Source organism: Chiloscyllium plagiosum, unplaced genomic scaffold, assembly GCF_037043375.1.
Source record: "Chiloscyllium plagiosum isolate Xiang-an unplaced genomic scaffold, Cpla_swu_hap1 HiC_scaffold_30, whole genome shotgun sequence".
Taxonomy (NCBI): domain Eukaryota; kingdom Metazoa; phylum Chordata; class Chondrichthyes; order Orectolobiformes; family Hemiscylliidae; genus Chiloscyllium; species Chiloscyllium plagiosum.
The window spans coordinates 2,300,912-2,315,739 of NW_028270168.1; the positions used below are offsets into that span (position 1 = coordinate 2,300,912).

General features: G+C 46.8%; 1 protein-coding gene across 3 annotated transcripts in view; it reads left to right on the forward strand.

The window, feature by feature from the left end:
- LOC148142123 (uncharacterized) overlaps positions 1–14,828 on the forward strand; it is a 224,929-nt gene that overhangs the window by 148,963 nt on the left and 61,138 nt on the right. Inside the window, exon 5 of one of the 3 annotated variants that reach the window (XR_015752196.1) lies at positions 12,381–12,419. The exons of the other annotated variants lie outside the window; for them this stretch is intronic. The gene's annotated coding sequence lies outside the window, so the exon portion shown is untranslated. The remainder of the gene's footprint in view (positions 1–12,380; positions 12,420–14,828) is intronic. 3 annotated transcript variants of the gene reach the window in all.

Consider the following 14,828-nt stretch of genomic DNA (forward strand, 5'->3'; position numbering starts at 1 on the left):
GTTTGATAAGGTTCCCCATGGTAGGCTACTGCAAAAAATACGGAGGTATGGCATTGAGGGTGAGTTGCAGGTTTGGATTAGGAGTTGGCTTGCTGGAAGAAGACAGAGGGTAGTAGTTGATGGTAAAGGTTCATCTTGGAGTGCAGTTACCAGCAGTGTTCCGCAAGGATCTGTTTTGGGACCATTGCTGTTTGTCATTTTTATAAATGACCTGGAGGAGGGGCTAGAAGGTTGGGTGAGCAAGTTTGCGGATGATACGAAAGTCGGTGGAGTTGTTGACAGTGAGGAAGGATGTGTCAGGTTACAGCGGGATATAGATAAGTTGCAGAGCTGGGCAGAAAGGTGGCAAATGGAGTTCAATGTAGCTAAGTGTGAGGTGATTCACTTTGGTAAGAGTAACAAAAAGATGGGGTACTGGGCTAATGGTCGGATACTTGGTAGTGTGGATGAGCAGAGGGATCTTGGTGTCCATGTACACAGATCTTTGAAAGTTGCCACCCAGGTAAATAGTGCGGTGAAGAAGGCATATAGCGTACTGGCTTTTATTGGTAGAGGAATTGAACTCCGGAGTCCTGAGGTCATGTTGCAGTTGTATAAGACTCTAGTGCGGCCGCACCTGGAGTATTGTGTGCAGTTTTGGTCGCCATACTATAGGAAGGATGTGGAGGCACTGGAACGGGTGCAGAGGAGGTTTACCAGGATGTTGCCTGGTATGGTAGGAAGATCGTATGAGGAAAGGCTGAGGCACTTGGGGCTGTCTTGCTGGACAGAAAGGTCAGTGTTTAGATTAGATTAGATTACTTACCGTGTGGAAACAGGCCCTTCAGCCCAATAAGTCCACACCCACCCGCCGAAGCGCAACCCACCCATACCCCTACATTTACCCCTTACCTAACACTACGGACAATTTAGCATGGCCAATTCACCTGACCTGCACATCTTTGGACTGTGGGAGGAAACCGGAGCACCCGGAGGAAACCCACGCAGACACGGGAAGAACGTGCAAACTCCACACAGTCAGTCGCCTGAGGCGGGAACTGAACCCGGGTCTCTGGCGCTGTGAAGCAGCAGTGCTAACCACTGTGCCACCGTGCCGCCCACCAGTTTTCATTGGAGAAAAGAAGGTTTAGGGGTGACTTGATAGAGGTGTACAAGATGATTAGGGGTTTAGATAGGGTTGACCATGAGAACCTTTTTCCACATATGGAGTCAGCTATTACAAGAGAGCATAGCTTTAAATTAAGGGGTGGTAGGTATAGGACAGATGTTAGGGGTAGATTCTTTACTCAGCGAGTCGTGAGTTCATGGAATGCCCTGCCAGTAGCAGTGGTGGACTCTCCCTCTTTATGGGCATTTAAACGTGCATTGGATAGGCATATGGAGGTTAATGGGCTAGTGTAGGTTAGGTGGGCTTGGATCGGCGCAACATCGAGGGCCAAAGGGCCTGTACTGCGCTGTATTTTTCTATGTTCTATGTTCTATGTGAATAGGAGGCAAAGGATGTTTGTGATTGGAAGCCTGTGACCAGTGATATACCGCAGGGATCGGTGCTAGGATCCTGGTTGCTTGTTATGTACATTAATGACCTGGATGTGAATGTAGGTTTAATCAGTAAATTTACAGATGACACGAAAATTTGTGATGTTGTTGATAGTGAGAAAGATGGCCTCAGGCTACAACCTGATATTATTCAGCTAGTAAATTGGGCAAAGCAATGACAGGTGGAGTTTAATCTGATAAGTGCGAGGTGATGCATTTTGGGCGATCCAATAAGGGAAGGATATGCACCATGCATAGTTGGTCCTTAGGACGTTTTAAGGAGCTAAGGAGCCCTGGTGTACAAGTTCATTGATCCCTGAAGGTGTCATTTTTTAAAAACTCATTCACCGGATGTGGGCATCGCTGGCTAGACTCAGTACTTATTGCCCATCCTTAATTACCCAGAAGGTAGTTAAGTGTCAACCACCTTGCTGCAGGTCTGGAGTCACATGTAGGCCAGACCAGGTAAGGATGGCAGTTCCCTTCCCTGAAGGACATTCACGAATCAGATGGGTTTTTCCAACAATTAACAATGGATTCCTGGTCACCATTAGACGTTTAATTCCAGATTTTTATTGAATTCAAACGTCACCATCTGCCATGGTGAACTCAGGGCCCCAAAACATTACTTAGTCTTTGAGTGGAATACTGTGCGTTTCTGGTCACCACACTGTCAGGATGGATGTGATTACACTGGAGAGGGTGGCAGAGGAGTTTCACCAGGATGTTGACTGGGATGGGAAATTCCCATCAGAGACTGGATAGGCTAGAGCAGAGGAAGCTGAGGGGGAACTGATTGAGGTGCATAAAATTATGAGATTTGTAGACACAGGAGATTATAAGGATCCCTTCCCCATGGCAAATACGTCTAAGACCAGAGGGCATAAGTTTAAGATGAAGAGCAACTTGTTTAGAGGAGATCTGAGAGAGAATGTTTTTCACCCAGAGTGGTAAGAATATGGAACATGGTGCCTGAGAAGGTGATGGATGCGGGTACTTTTGCAACATTTCAGAAGCATCTGGATCAGTACTATAAATCCCAGGGCACTGTTGGCTACGGACCCAGTGAGGTCAATGGGCTTAGTGTAATTTGGCATTTGTTAGTAGATGTAAACATGATGGGCTGAAGGGCCTGTTTCTATGCTCTATAACTCTACTACCCTCAGTCACGATTATAAAGGCAGCAAAACATGCATTACATTTTTCTACATTTACAGTCATGCTTTCTGCATGGTGATACAATTCGCATTGACAAATACAGTTTGGATTATATTTGAACTCAGTTAGTACCAATAATACAGGGTTGATAAAGTGTGGCACTGGAAAAGCACAGCAGGTCGGCAGCATCTAATGAGAAAGAGAGTCAACATTTCAGGCTTAACCCTTCATTAGAGCACAGGGACCAAGGGGAAGATTTTAAACAAAAAGAGAAATTGCTGGAAAAACTCATCAGGCCTGGCAACATTTGTAGAGGGAAAGCAGAGTTAATGTTTTGGGTCCAGTGAGCCTTCTTCAGAACTGTTTCTTTTGAGGAAAATGAAAACATTTTGTCTGCTCATGATGGATTGTCAATTAGGGTCATTATTGATCTAATTATTACCAACTATCTCTGAGCACACCAATTTCAATAATGGCAACTCTGGGATTATGTCCAATTGCTTTCCCATGCCTCCAAGGGGTCACAGAGCCTAATCAAGGGTCCAGAGTCAGGCAGGGGGTGACCACAGGAAGCTAGGTCCCTGCTGTTGCCAAAAACCCCCTCCCCTTCTGTTAAATACCTTTCAGGATCCATCGCCTGCTTTATTCACCTGGACTCTTACCTCTCACTGTGGGCATTATCAGCATCAGCCATCACCTCCACTGCACTGCCATCAATGGTCACCTCCCAGAGTCCTCAATCCAAGGGCAAGGCTTTACTCTGACCAGTTACATACCCAACAGGCATTTCATCCAGTCAGGAAACCCTCTTCGAGGTGATTCAGCATCCTCTTCACTTCTCCACCAATTAGATTCCTGGGCCAAAGAGACTGTTCATAAGTATGCCATCAGCAATCCACCTGCACCTCATTTAATCAGGCTTGCATTTTCTAAACATCATTCATCATGTGTTTCCATGGGAAAAGCAAATATTCACAGCGATTCAAGTGGTTTCCCAGATTTCCAGCTTTAAGCATTCATTAGGAATCAGTGACAGCATTCACTGGATCTCCACTTGTACCGTAGGCAAATAGATGCCAAACGTTGCTGTTAGGTTCACAGTGCTGGTGAAAGTGACTGGTTCACTGTCATTACAACCATCTAGACCCAGGTCAATTATTGTTGAGCCACATTGTTACCTGATAACGGTCTTATGTGTCAGTTTCAGAAACATTTATAAATCAGTCTCAAGTCCATGCTCTTAACAGATTGAGAAATTGTCTCTCTTTGGAACTAACTATTGGGGAAAATATTTCCCAATATTTGGTGTAACCTGTGAGCTGTCTGGGGTGAATCCTTGTGGTGGAACAGACTAGATCAAGGTCAGTGAACCTTAATGTCCTGGATACAAAATTAAACAGAATTCACATATGCTTAAATCCTCCTTCACCTTCACAAACTGGAATCTGAGGACTATCTCGGCTATGAATCCGCAGCAACTGGATATGGCTATAACAACAACACACTCAATGTTTCTAGTGATTGGCTGTGGAGGGGGAGGCAGGTGGTTCTGTAGCTCCACACAGTCAGCCCACGATGCCAGTGTTTGATGAAATGTTTTTATACTTTACCAGGGGTTACCTAGATTTCGCAAACACTTTCTAACAAGTGCTGCTCAGTTAGGAACACAATAATTTCTATCAATCCTTTCACAGCTTCAGGTCTTCCCAAACCATGATTACCATGACCACGTCAGAACCAAAGCAATGTGAACATTTGAGAATTATGTGTTTTTTTAAAAGATGGCTGTTGATGTAAGTTAAGTAGCTGCCTGGAGACAGAGAGAGAGAGAGCGAGAGGGAGAGAGAGAGGGAGAATGCCACATGGAGTGTAACACCTACAGAAGCGAAGGATACTTCAAAATACAGGTTTTCAAAGAGGCTGGATGGTGAGGGGCTGAGAAAGCTGGAAATTTCTCGTAACTACAAAGATAATGATAAGATAATGGGGCAGCATGGTGTCTCAGTGGTTAGCACTTCTGCCTCACAATGCCAGGAGCCCAGGTTCGATTCTAGCCTCGGGCAACGGCCTGTGTGGAGTTTTCACATTCTCCCCGTGTCTGTGTGGGTTTGGTCTGGTTTCATCCCACAGTCCAGAGATGTGCAGGATAACTGGATAGCCATGGGAAATGCAGGGTTAGAATATGGGGAGGTGGGATGCCTTTCAGAGGGGAATTGTGGACTCAATGGGCTAAATAGCCTGCTTCCATGGTGTAAGGATTCAATGATTCTACAATGAGGGGCTAATGGCTCCTGTTCACCATTAAGCTGCTCCTTACGCGTTACGTGCCAATCCTCAAACAGTTAGTGTCTTTCCCTGTGACCAGTTTATGAGGGCTAACATCGAAGCAGCTCCCTGAACTCGATTGGAGTGTGCTTTTCGGCTTGAACGTTTCTGCGTTTCTGAACCCGAGTGTGTTGTGAAGGTCGTGGTCATGGAGCTATTGCTTAGTCACCCCTGTGTTGCAGGGAAAGTAACTCTCACTCTGAGTGTCAGATCCAGCTAGCTAGCAGCTAGACAAGAACACTCTCTCTCACTCTGAACATTGCAATTCAGTCACAGTCAAAAGGAAGCAGGAACTTCAGAATCTCAACCGACCTGCAAAACAAAATATCGGGAAATTAACCATTCAATGTGATTGGTTACAACCTCACTACAACACCCATAACATTAACTATGGGGCGGCGCAGTGGTAAGCACTGCTGCCTCACAGCGCCTGAGACCCGGGTTCAATTCCCGACTCAGGCGACTGACTGTGTGGAGTTTGCACATTCTCCCCATGTCTGCGTGGGTTTCCTCCGGGTGCTCCGGTTTCCTCCCACAGTCCAAAAATCTGCAGGTTAGGTGAATTGGCCATGCTAAATTGCCCGTATTGTTAGGTGAAGGGGTAAATGTAGGGGAATGGGTCTGGGTGGGTTGCCCTTTGGAGGGTCGGTGTGGACATTTTGGGCCGAAGGGCCTGTTTCCACACTGTAAGTAATCTAAATCTAAATTAACTATCTGCTCTTGGTGATCAATTCAAACTGATCAGCACTTGCTTCGTAAATGTTCTGCCTTTGGAGTTACCCCTTATTGTACTCTGCGAGCTTGTCTGTTGTGTAGTACTGCATTTCACAGACAGTCATTCACAAATTACTCTTCGTTAACTCGGGAAGGACTGGTTCCATTGGCACTTTTTAAAATGTGAGTTTATTTGGGTCTGAGAGAGAGGCATGCTCCAGGAGTGGGATCCTTTATAAATTAACCTTGTTGTAACCACCCAAGACCCAGCTAAGTAACAAAGGAGTGCTGGCTCATCCCTCCTTACCTAGAAGCTGAGCAGTTTGGGATATCCAATCTTGAACTGTAATGGGTTGGGGATCCTTGCCCTGGATCTGATTGGAAGACCCATATAGCCAATGAAATACGTGAGATTGAATTCCCTTGAGATCTGAGCAAACCAATTCGCTGAGATGTGGGAACCGGATTCTGAGTCAAAACTAAAGTGTTGCTGAAGGTTTTCTCTCTCAGGTCGTTGAGGAGGAAAGTGTTGAAGGTTCATCTGAAGGTTGACCACAACACATGATGCCATTGGTTAGCCAACAACAGCTACTCCCCCCTTGCTCCCACTCTCTAAAACCATTCTCTACCCTCCAAACCAGCCTCCTCCAAACCAGACACCCCCCAAACCAGATTCCCCCAATCCCTCCCAACCTGTCTTCTCCTGACAAACCAGTCCCACTCCCAAAACCATCCTACACCCCAACAATCCATCCGCATCCCCAGAAACAGCCACATCCAAAAGCCTGCCATCTCCCTAACCAAACATACCCCACCCCCTCATGCCAGCATTTCCCTACCCCCAAACAAGCAACCCAACCCCCCTGCATACCAGCCTTCCCCCTCCCCCTTAACCACTTCCCCCGACCACTGCCCCCACCATTCTTTGTAAACCTGGCATGCCCCAATCTGTGTTGCGTTCACTGATGGAGACAGGTTGGCAAAAGGAGCTCTGTAATAGGCTGCTGCACCACCCACTGTGGTGTGGGACTGGCTGAGGGAGGTGTGCAGTTTTGGAATCCAATCAGCCAGGGCTCCTCAGTTAAAGTTTACCAACCTGTACTTTTAATATAAGATGTTCCTTTAAAAGTCTGTATGCTAATTTATCAAAGTAATTAGCCAGTCTACTTGTTCGAACAAAGTGACAGGAGATATCTGAGATAGTAGAATTCCAAACTGTTGATCACTAACCAGTGAGTCTCCTGGAGAGCGGTCAGTAAATGGTTAAATGGCCCAATGACTCACACACTTGGAATGGCCATTTCCCTGCTATCTGCAACAGGCCCAGCCCACTATGTGTGGAATTCTCAAAGGGGTGACCTGCAGAATGAAAAGAATCCCAGAGCGAGATAACACGTCATGACCCAAAAAAACATGACCAGGCACACAGCTGGCATACTCACCTTATTCTAAAATATTTACCATCATCGCATCTGTCCTTCAGGAAATATGTTCGTGATTCGAAAAATTCTCTGACAGCAGGAATTCCCTATGGAGCATTTGTGGAACAAATGTGTTTGCAAATGTTTTAAAAATCCAGCCAGCATTTAACTTAAACATTAATGTTCATAAATCGAATTGCTAAAGTACAACACATGCAAACTGATGTCAGAAATTATCTTTATATCTCATAGCAGTGCTTCATATAGCAGTAGTGTCACATCAGGGCCTATAAAGGCCTGAGTCCGATTTGAATATATTTGTTCAGTCTTCCTGTTTGAATTATGTCAACCAGGAGATTTGGAAAGTATGGTTCTCAATGCTCTTATCTCATTGGTGTCTATGTTTAAATCAGGTTAGATGCAGCTAGTTCCTTTAATTTGAAATATTCCAAACAATGGAAGCAAGGAACATTCCAGATAAATCGTCACAATGATTCACAGCACAAAGTGGGCACTATTGCAGGGTAGCAAGTACTGAGGTTATATTAAATCATAGAATTAAATAAAATGGGATGGATTATAATCCTATGTTGGAAATTAAATGGCTGTACAATTGAAATTATTCTGAATTACCAGTGTTTAATTTGCTCCTGTTTGCTATTTATTGATTTATTACAGGCGTTATTTGAACTCAAAATCTGAAGTCATGTTTCTAGCAAGTGGATATAGAGAGGGTGTGGATCTGGCCAGACCTTCCATTTTAGGTCAAATCAGAAAATCCTTACACTGCAAATTGAGGCCATTCAGCCCATTAAGTCTGCACTGACCCTCTGAAGAGTATCCTATCACGCTATCGCTGTAACCCTGCATTTATCATGGCTAACCCATCAAGCCTGCACATCCGTGGACACCTAGGGATCAGAGAGTCATCCAGCACAAAACCAGACTAGGTCCTTGAGGGATGGATTCTCATAGTGGTGGTGGTCTTTGGGTGGGGGGATGGTGGTCTTTGGGTGGGGGGTGGTGGTAGTTGGGTGGGGGTGGTGGTCTTTGGGTAGGGGATGGTGGTAGTTGGGTGGGGGTGGTGGTCTTTGGGTGGGGGTGGTTGTAGTTGGGTGGGAGACGGTGGTCTTTGTGTGGTGGTGGTGGTAGTTGGGTGGGAGGTGGTGGTCTTTGGGTGGGGGGTGGTGGTGGTTGGGTGGAGAGTGGTGGTCTTTGGGTGGGGGGTGGTGGTAGTTAGGTGGAGAGTGGTGGTCTTTGGGTGGGGGGTGGTGGTAGTTGGGTGGAGAGTGGTGGTCTTTGGGTGGGGGGTGGTGGTAGTTGGGTGGAGAGTGGTGGTCTTTGGGTGGGGGGTGGTGATAGTTGGGTGGAGAGTGGTGGTCTTTGGGTGGGGGGTGGTCTTTGGGTGGGGGGTGGTGGTGGTTGGGTGGAGAGTGGTGGTCTTTGGGTGGGGGGTGGTGGTAGTTAGGTGGAGAGTGGTGGTCTTTGGGTGGGGGGTGGTGGTAGTTGGGTGGAGAGTGGTGGTCTTTGGGTGGGGGTGGTGATAGTTGGGTGGAGAGTGGTGGTCTTTGGGTGGGGGGTGGTGGTAGTTGGGTGGGGGCAGGGGGTAGAGTGGGATAGCAAAGTGGAGTTGGAGTCACAATCAGATTAAATGGTGGAGTAGGCTCGGGGGGGGGGGGGGGGAGAGTGCTGAATGGCCTAATGCTGCTCTATGTTTGTATGTAAGAATGATAGAACCAGAAGTTCATAGGACTGTTTACAACATATAGGAGAAAGTGAGGACTGCAGATGCTGGAGATCAGAGCTGAAAATGTGTTGCTGGAAAAGCGCAGCAGGTCAGGCAGCATCCAAGGGGCAGGAGAATCGACGTTTCGGGCATGAGCCCTTCTTCAGGAATGAGGAAAGTGTGTCCAGCAGGCTAAGATAAAAGGTAGGGAGGAGGGACTTGGGGGAGGGGTGTTGGAAATGCGATAGGTGGAAGGAGGTCAAGGTGAGGGTGATAAGGTGAGAGTGATAGGCCGGAGTGGGGGTGGGGACGGAGAGGTCAGGAAGAAGATTGCAGGTTAGGAAGGTGGTGCTGAGTTCGAGGGTTGGGACTGGGATAAGGTGGGGGGAGGGGAAATGAGGAAACTGGAGAAATCTGAGTTCATCCCTTGTGGTTGGAGGGTTCCTAGGTGGAAGATGAGGCGCTCTTCCTCCAACCGTCGTGTTTCTATGGTCTGGCGATGGAGGAGTCCAAGGACCTGCATATCCTTGGTGGAGTGGGAGGGGGAGTTGAAGTGTTGAGCCACGGGGTGGTTGGGTTGGTTGGTCTGGGTATCCCAGAGGTGTCCCAGAAATGCAAAGCTTGCGCCCACACCTCCCCCCTTACTTCCCTCCAAGGCCCCAAGGGATCCTTCCATATCTGCCACAAATTCACCTGCACCTCCACACACATCATTTACTGCATCCGCTGCACCCGATGTGGCCTCCTCTATTTTGGGGAGACAGGCCGCCTACTTATGGAACATTTCAGAGAACACCTCTGGGACACCCGCACAAACCAACCCAACCACCCCATGGCTCAAAACTTCAACGCCCCCTCCCACTCCACCAAGGACATGCAGGTCCTTAGACTCCTCCATCGCCAGACCATAGCAACACGACGGTTGGAGGAAGAGCGACTCATCTTCCACCTAGGAACCCTCCAACCACAAGAGATGAACTCAGATTTCTCCAGTTTCCTCATTTCCCCTCCCCCCACCTTGTCTCAGTCCCAACCCTTGAACCCGGCACCACCTTCCTAACCTGCAATCTTCTTCCTGACCTCTCCGCCCCCACCCCCACTCCGGCCTATCACCCTCACCTTATCACCCTCACCTTAACCTCCTTCCACCTATCGCATTTCCAACGCCCCTCCCCCAAGTCCCTCCTCCCTACCTTTTATCTTGTTAAAAATCACACAACACCAGGTTATAGTCCAAGAGGTTTAATTGGAAGCACTAGCTTTCGGAGCACTGATTGTGATCTGATCACCTGATGAAGGAGCGTCGCTCCGAAAGCTCGTGCTTCCAATTAAACCTGTTGGACTATAATCTGGTGTTGTGTGATTTTTAACTTTGTACGCCCCAGTCCAACACCGGCATCTCCGAATCAAGACCTTTTATCTTAGCTGCTTGGCACACTTTCCTCATTCCTGAAGAAGGGCTCATGCCCGAAACGTCGATTCTCCTGCTCCTTGGATGCTGCCTGACCTGCTGCGCTTTTCCAGCAACACATTTTCAGCTGTTTACAACATACAGTAAGGCCATTCAGCCCATCGATTGGGAATTAAAAAGGTTACAACAGAGAGATGGTGAAAAGGTCAGGAGGCTGTGGGTGTCTCTGTTTGAGGTTATCTGAGGGCAGTGGTTTACTCTGAGTGAAGACAAACCACAGGCAAAACCTTATTACCAACTTCCTGGGCACTTCACAATGACAGTAAATGCTGGCCCTGCCCATGATGGGGCCATGGATGAAGTTTCTTAAAAAGTCAAGGAAACGCACTGAGTGATGATCTTTCAGTTGACCCAAATATTTGGGAGGTTTCTCATGCAATGTCAAAAGAAATTCCTGTAGGAAGTGAAGAGAGTGTAATTAACATGGAATGCATCTGGGCTGCCACTTAACACTGACTGTACTCTGGCTCGGAGCCGCATGTTCGGGATATGTGAGGAAAGAGAGAATTTTAACATTGAACAACCAAAGAGATGACTTATTGTAGCAATTCACAACACATGTTTCCTTACTGCAGTGAGCAACAGTGCAGATGAGAAGCCTGACAGTTTTGCCTGCGTTGTCTGTTTTATCAATAACTAACACTGGTCAAGGAGTAGTCTTGTTTGCTGATAAGTTCTGCCTTGATTCTCTAACAATGAGCACACTCTGAAAGTTTCTTAAACTTTTATTTCTCAAATTTCATTCCTCTGTTTGATTTTCCTGAAGGCAGTGAGTCTGGGTCTGCCTGGCCCTTCACTATCTGAGCTGAAAATGTGTTGCTGGAAAAGCGCAGCAGGTCAGGCAGCATCCAAGGAACAGGAGAATCGACGTTTCGGGCATAAGCCCTTCTTCAGGAATGAGGAAAGTGACACAAATATTTTCTAGGGACAATGGATATAAAATTTTGCTGTGTTGTTTTAATTTCAATGTAACAAAATTTTAGTCTCGTGTTCATTAACTGTGCGATGAGGTTTCAGCAGCGAGCACATCCATGGTCTCAATGCTGCAGTGACTATCTGTTAACTATTTCATTGCAAAGAATAACTCACATAAGCCTCAACCTGTTGCTAAATGACAATTAAATTATCCAGCAGGGGGTAATTTTTTATTGTTATGCGATACAAATATTGTTGGCCAGACCAGCATTTATTACCCATCCCTAATTGCTCAGAGGACAGTTAAGACTCAACCATGTTGCTTTGGGTCATATGTAGACCAGACTGGAGAAGGATGGCACATTCCTTTCCCTAGATAATCTGATGGATTTTTGTGAAATTGGCAGTAATTACATGGTTGCCACTAAGATAAATTTCTTTGTTCCAATTTTTGTTGAATTCAGACTTCACCATCTACCCATGCTGAGGTTCGAACCCACGTCCACAAAACAGAAAGCCTGGATTACTAAGCTAGTGACTTTACCGTTCAGCCACTACCTCACCCAGCCCAGGAATCAGGAGCTAAAACTCCAAATGATCTTGATATTTGAATGCCTGCCATTTACCAGGTTGGGGTCAGTATAGCTGGCAATGTTACCTCAGAAATGTAACATGTCTAACCGATTTGCCTCCTACCCATCAGTATTTAACATACAGTTCAACTGTGGCTGAAGATAGCCACCCAAACATAGCTCGCTGCGCGAAGTCCCAGGTAGAAAACTTAAATATAGGCCTTTGGTGGGAGGAAGAGATGGCAAGATATTAACAGAGGAGTTTAGAATCCTGAGCATGACTCAGGCTGATGGAAGCCAACCTCTCAGCTACATAACTGTAATTAGCAGCTAGAGCACTGAGTGATTTTATCAATGCTGAAACCTCATCGCACAGTTAATGAACACGAGACTGAAATTTTGTTACATTGAAATTAAAACAACACAGCAAAATTTTATATCCATTGTCCCTAGAAAATAATTGTGATCTTAATATGTTTAACAGAATAAGGCACTACGTGAGAGGGAAGTTAGTTTCATGACTTTACTGTCTGTTTCAGCCTTCAACCAAGTTTCCAGCTAAGACTGTAGCGCTCAGGGTAAGTAGCCATCTGTGAATCTGTAAGAGTGCACATGAAATTCCCTGTGTGACTGCCTGCCATAGTGATGAAAGATGCGACTGATACTAGGGATTTGTTGAGAGAGGAACCCTCAGACAGTAAAAACATATGGAAAGTAAGTACAAGGGATATGGAACATCTAGTCAAAAGGAAGAAGGAAGTTTAGTTAAGGTTGAGGAGGCGAGGATCAGACAAGGCTCTAGAGGGTTACAAGGTAGCCAGGAAAGAACTGAAAAATGGACTTGGGAGAGTTCGAAAGGGATATGAAAAAGCTTTAGCTGGTAGGATTAAGGAAAACCCGAAGACAATCTACTCGTATATGAGGAACACGAGGATGGCCAGACTGAGGATAGGCCAATCAGGTATAATGGAGGGAACTTGTGCCTGGAGTTGGAGGAGGTAGGGGAGGTCCTTAATGAATACATTGCTTCAGTATTCACTACTGCAAAGGACCTTGTCATTTGTGAGGACAGCGTGAAACAAAGATACACTCGAACAGGTTGATGTTAAGAAGGAGGATTTTGAAAAACATGAGGATAAATAAGTCCCCTGGGCCAGATGGGATATACCCGAGGTTGCTACAGGCAGCAAGGGAAGAGATTGCTGCGCCTTTGGCGATGATCCTTGCATCCTCACTGTCCACTGGAGTAGTACCAGATGATTGGAGGACAGCAAATGTTATTCCCTTGTTCAAGAAAGGGAATAGGGATAATTCTGGGAATTACAGACCAGTCAGTCTTATGTTGGTGATGGAATAATTATTGGAGACGATTCTGAGAAACGGAATTTATGAGTATTTGGAAAAGCATAGTTTGATTAGAGATGGTCAGTATGGTTTTGTGAAGGGCAGGTCATGCCTCACAAGCCTTATTGAACTCTTTGAGGATGTGACAAAACACATTGATGAAGGTAAAACAGTGGATGTGGTGTACATGGATTTTAGCAAGGCTTTTGATAAGGTTCGAGGGGAAAGTGAGGACTGCAGATGCTGCGATCAGAGCTGAAAATGTGTTGCTGGAAAAGCGCAGCAGGTCAGGCAGCATCCAAGGAGCAGGCGAATCGACGTTTCGGGCATGAGCCCTTCTTCAGGAACCTTTTGATAAGGTTCCCCATGGTAGGCCCATTCAGAAAGTAAGGAAGCATGGGATATAGGGAAATCTGACTGTCTGGACACAGAATTAGCTGGGCCATAGAAGACAGAGGGTAGTAGTGGATGGAAAGTATTCAGCCTGGAGCTCGGTGACCAGTGGTGCTCAGCAGGGATCTGTTCTGGGACCTCTGCTCTTTGTGATTTTTATAAATGACTTGGATCAGGAAGTGGAAGGGTGGGTTAGTAAGTTTGCCGATGATATGAAGGTTGGTGGAGTTGTGTATAGTGTGGAGGGCTGTTGGAGGTTGCAACGAGACATTGACAGGATGCAGAACTGGGCTGAGAAGTGGCAGATGGAGTTCAACCTGGAAAAGTGTGAAGTGATTCATTTTGGAAAGTTGAATTTGAGTGCAGATTACAGGGTTAAAGGCAGGATTCTTGGCAGTGTGAAGGAACAGAGGGATCTTGGGGTCCATGTCCATAGATCCCTCAAAGCTGACACCCAAGTTGATAGCTGAAAATGTGTTGCTGGAAAAGCACAGCAGGTCAGGCAGCATCCAAGGAACAGGAGAATCGACGTTTCGGGCATAAGCCCTTCTTCAGGAATGAGGAAAGTGAGTCCAGCAGGCTAAGATAAAAGGTAGGGAGGAGGGTTTTGGGGGAGGGGTGTTGGAAATGCAATAAGTGGAAGGAGGTCAAGTGAGGGTGATAGGCCGGAGTGGGGTGGAGGCAGAGAGGTCAGGAAGAAGATTGCAGGTTAGGAAGGCGGTGCTGAGTTCGAGGGATTTGACTGAGACAAGGTGGGGGGAGGGGAAATGAGGATACTGGAGAAATCTGAGTTCATCCCTTGTGGTTGGAGGGTTCCTAGGCGGAAGATGAGGCATTCTTCCTCCAACCGTCGTGTTGCTATGGTCTGGCGATGGAGGAGTCCAAGGACCTGCATGTCCTTGGTGGAGTGGGAGGGGGGGTTGAAGTGTTGAGCCACGGGGTGGTTGGGTTGGTTGGTCCGGGTGTCCCAGAGGTGTTCTCTGAAACGTTCCGCAAGTAGGCGGCCTGTCTCCCCAATATAGAGGAGGCCACATCGGGTGCAGCGGATGCAATAGATGATGTGTGTGGAGGTGCAGGTGAATCTGTGGCGGATATGGAAGTGTCCCTTGGGGCCTTGGAGGGAAGTGAGGGGGGAGGTGTGGGCGTAAGTTTTGCATTTCTTGCGGTGGCAGGGGAAGGTGCCGGGAGTGGAGGTTGGGTTGGTGGGGGGTGTGGACCTGACAAGGGAGTCACGGAGGGAGTGGTCTTTT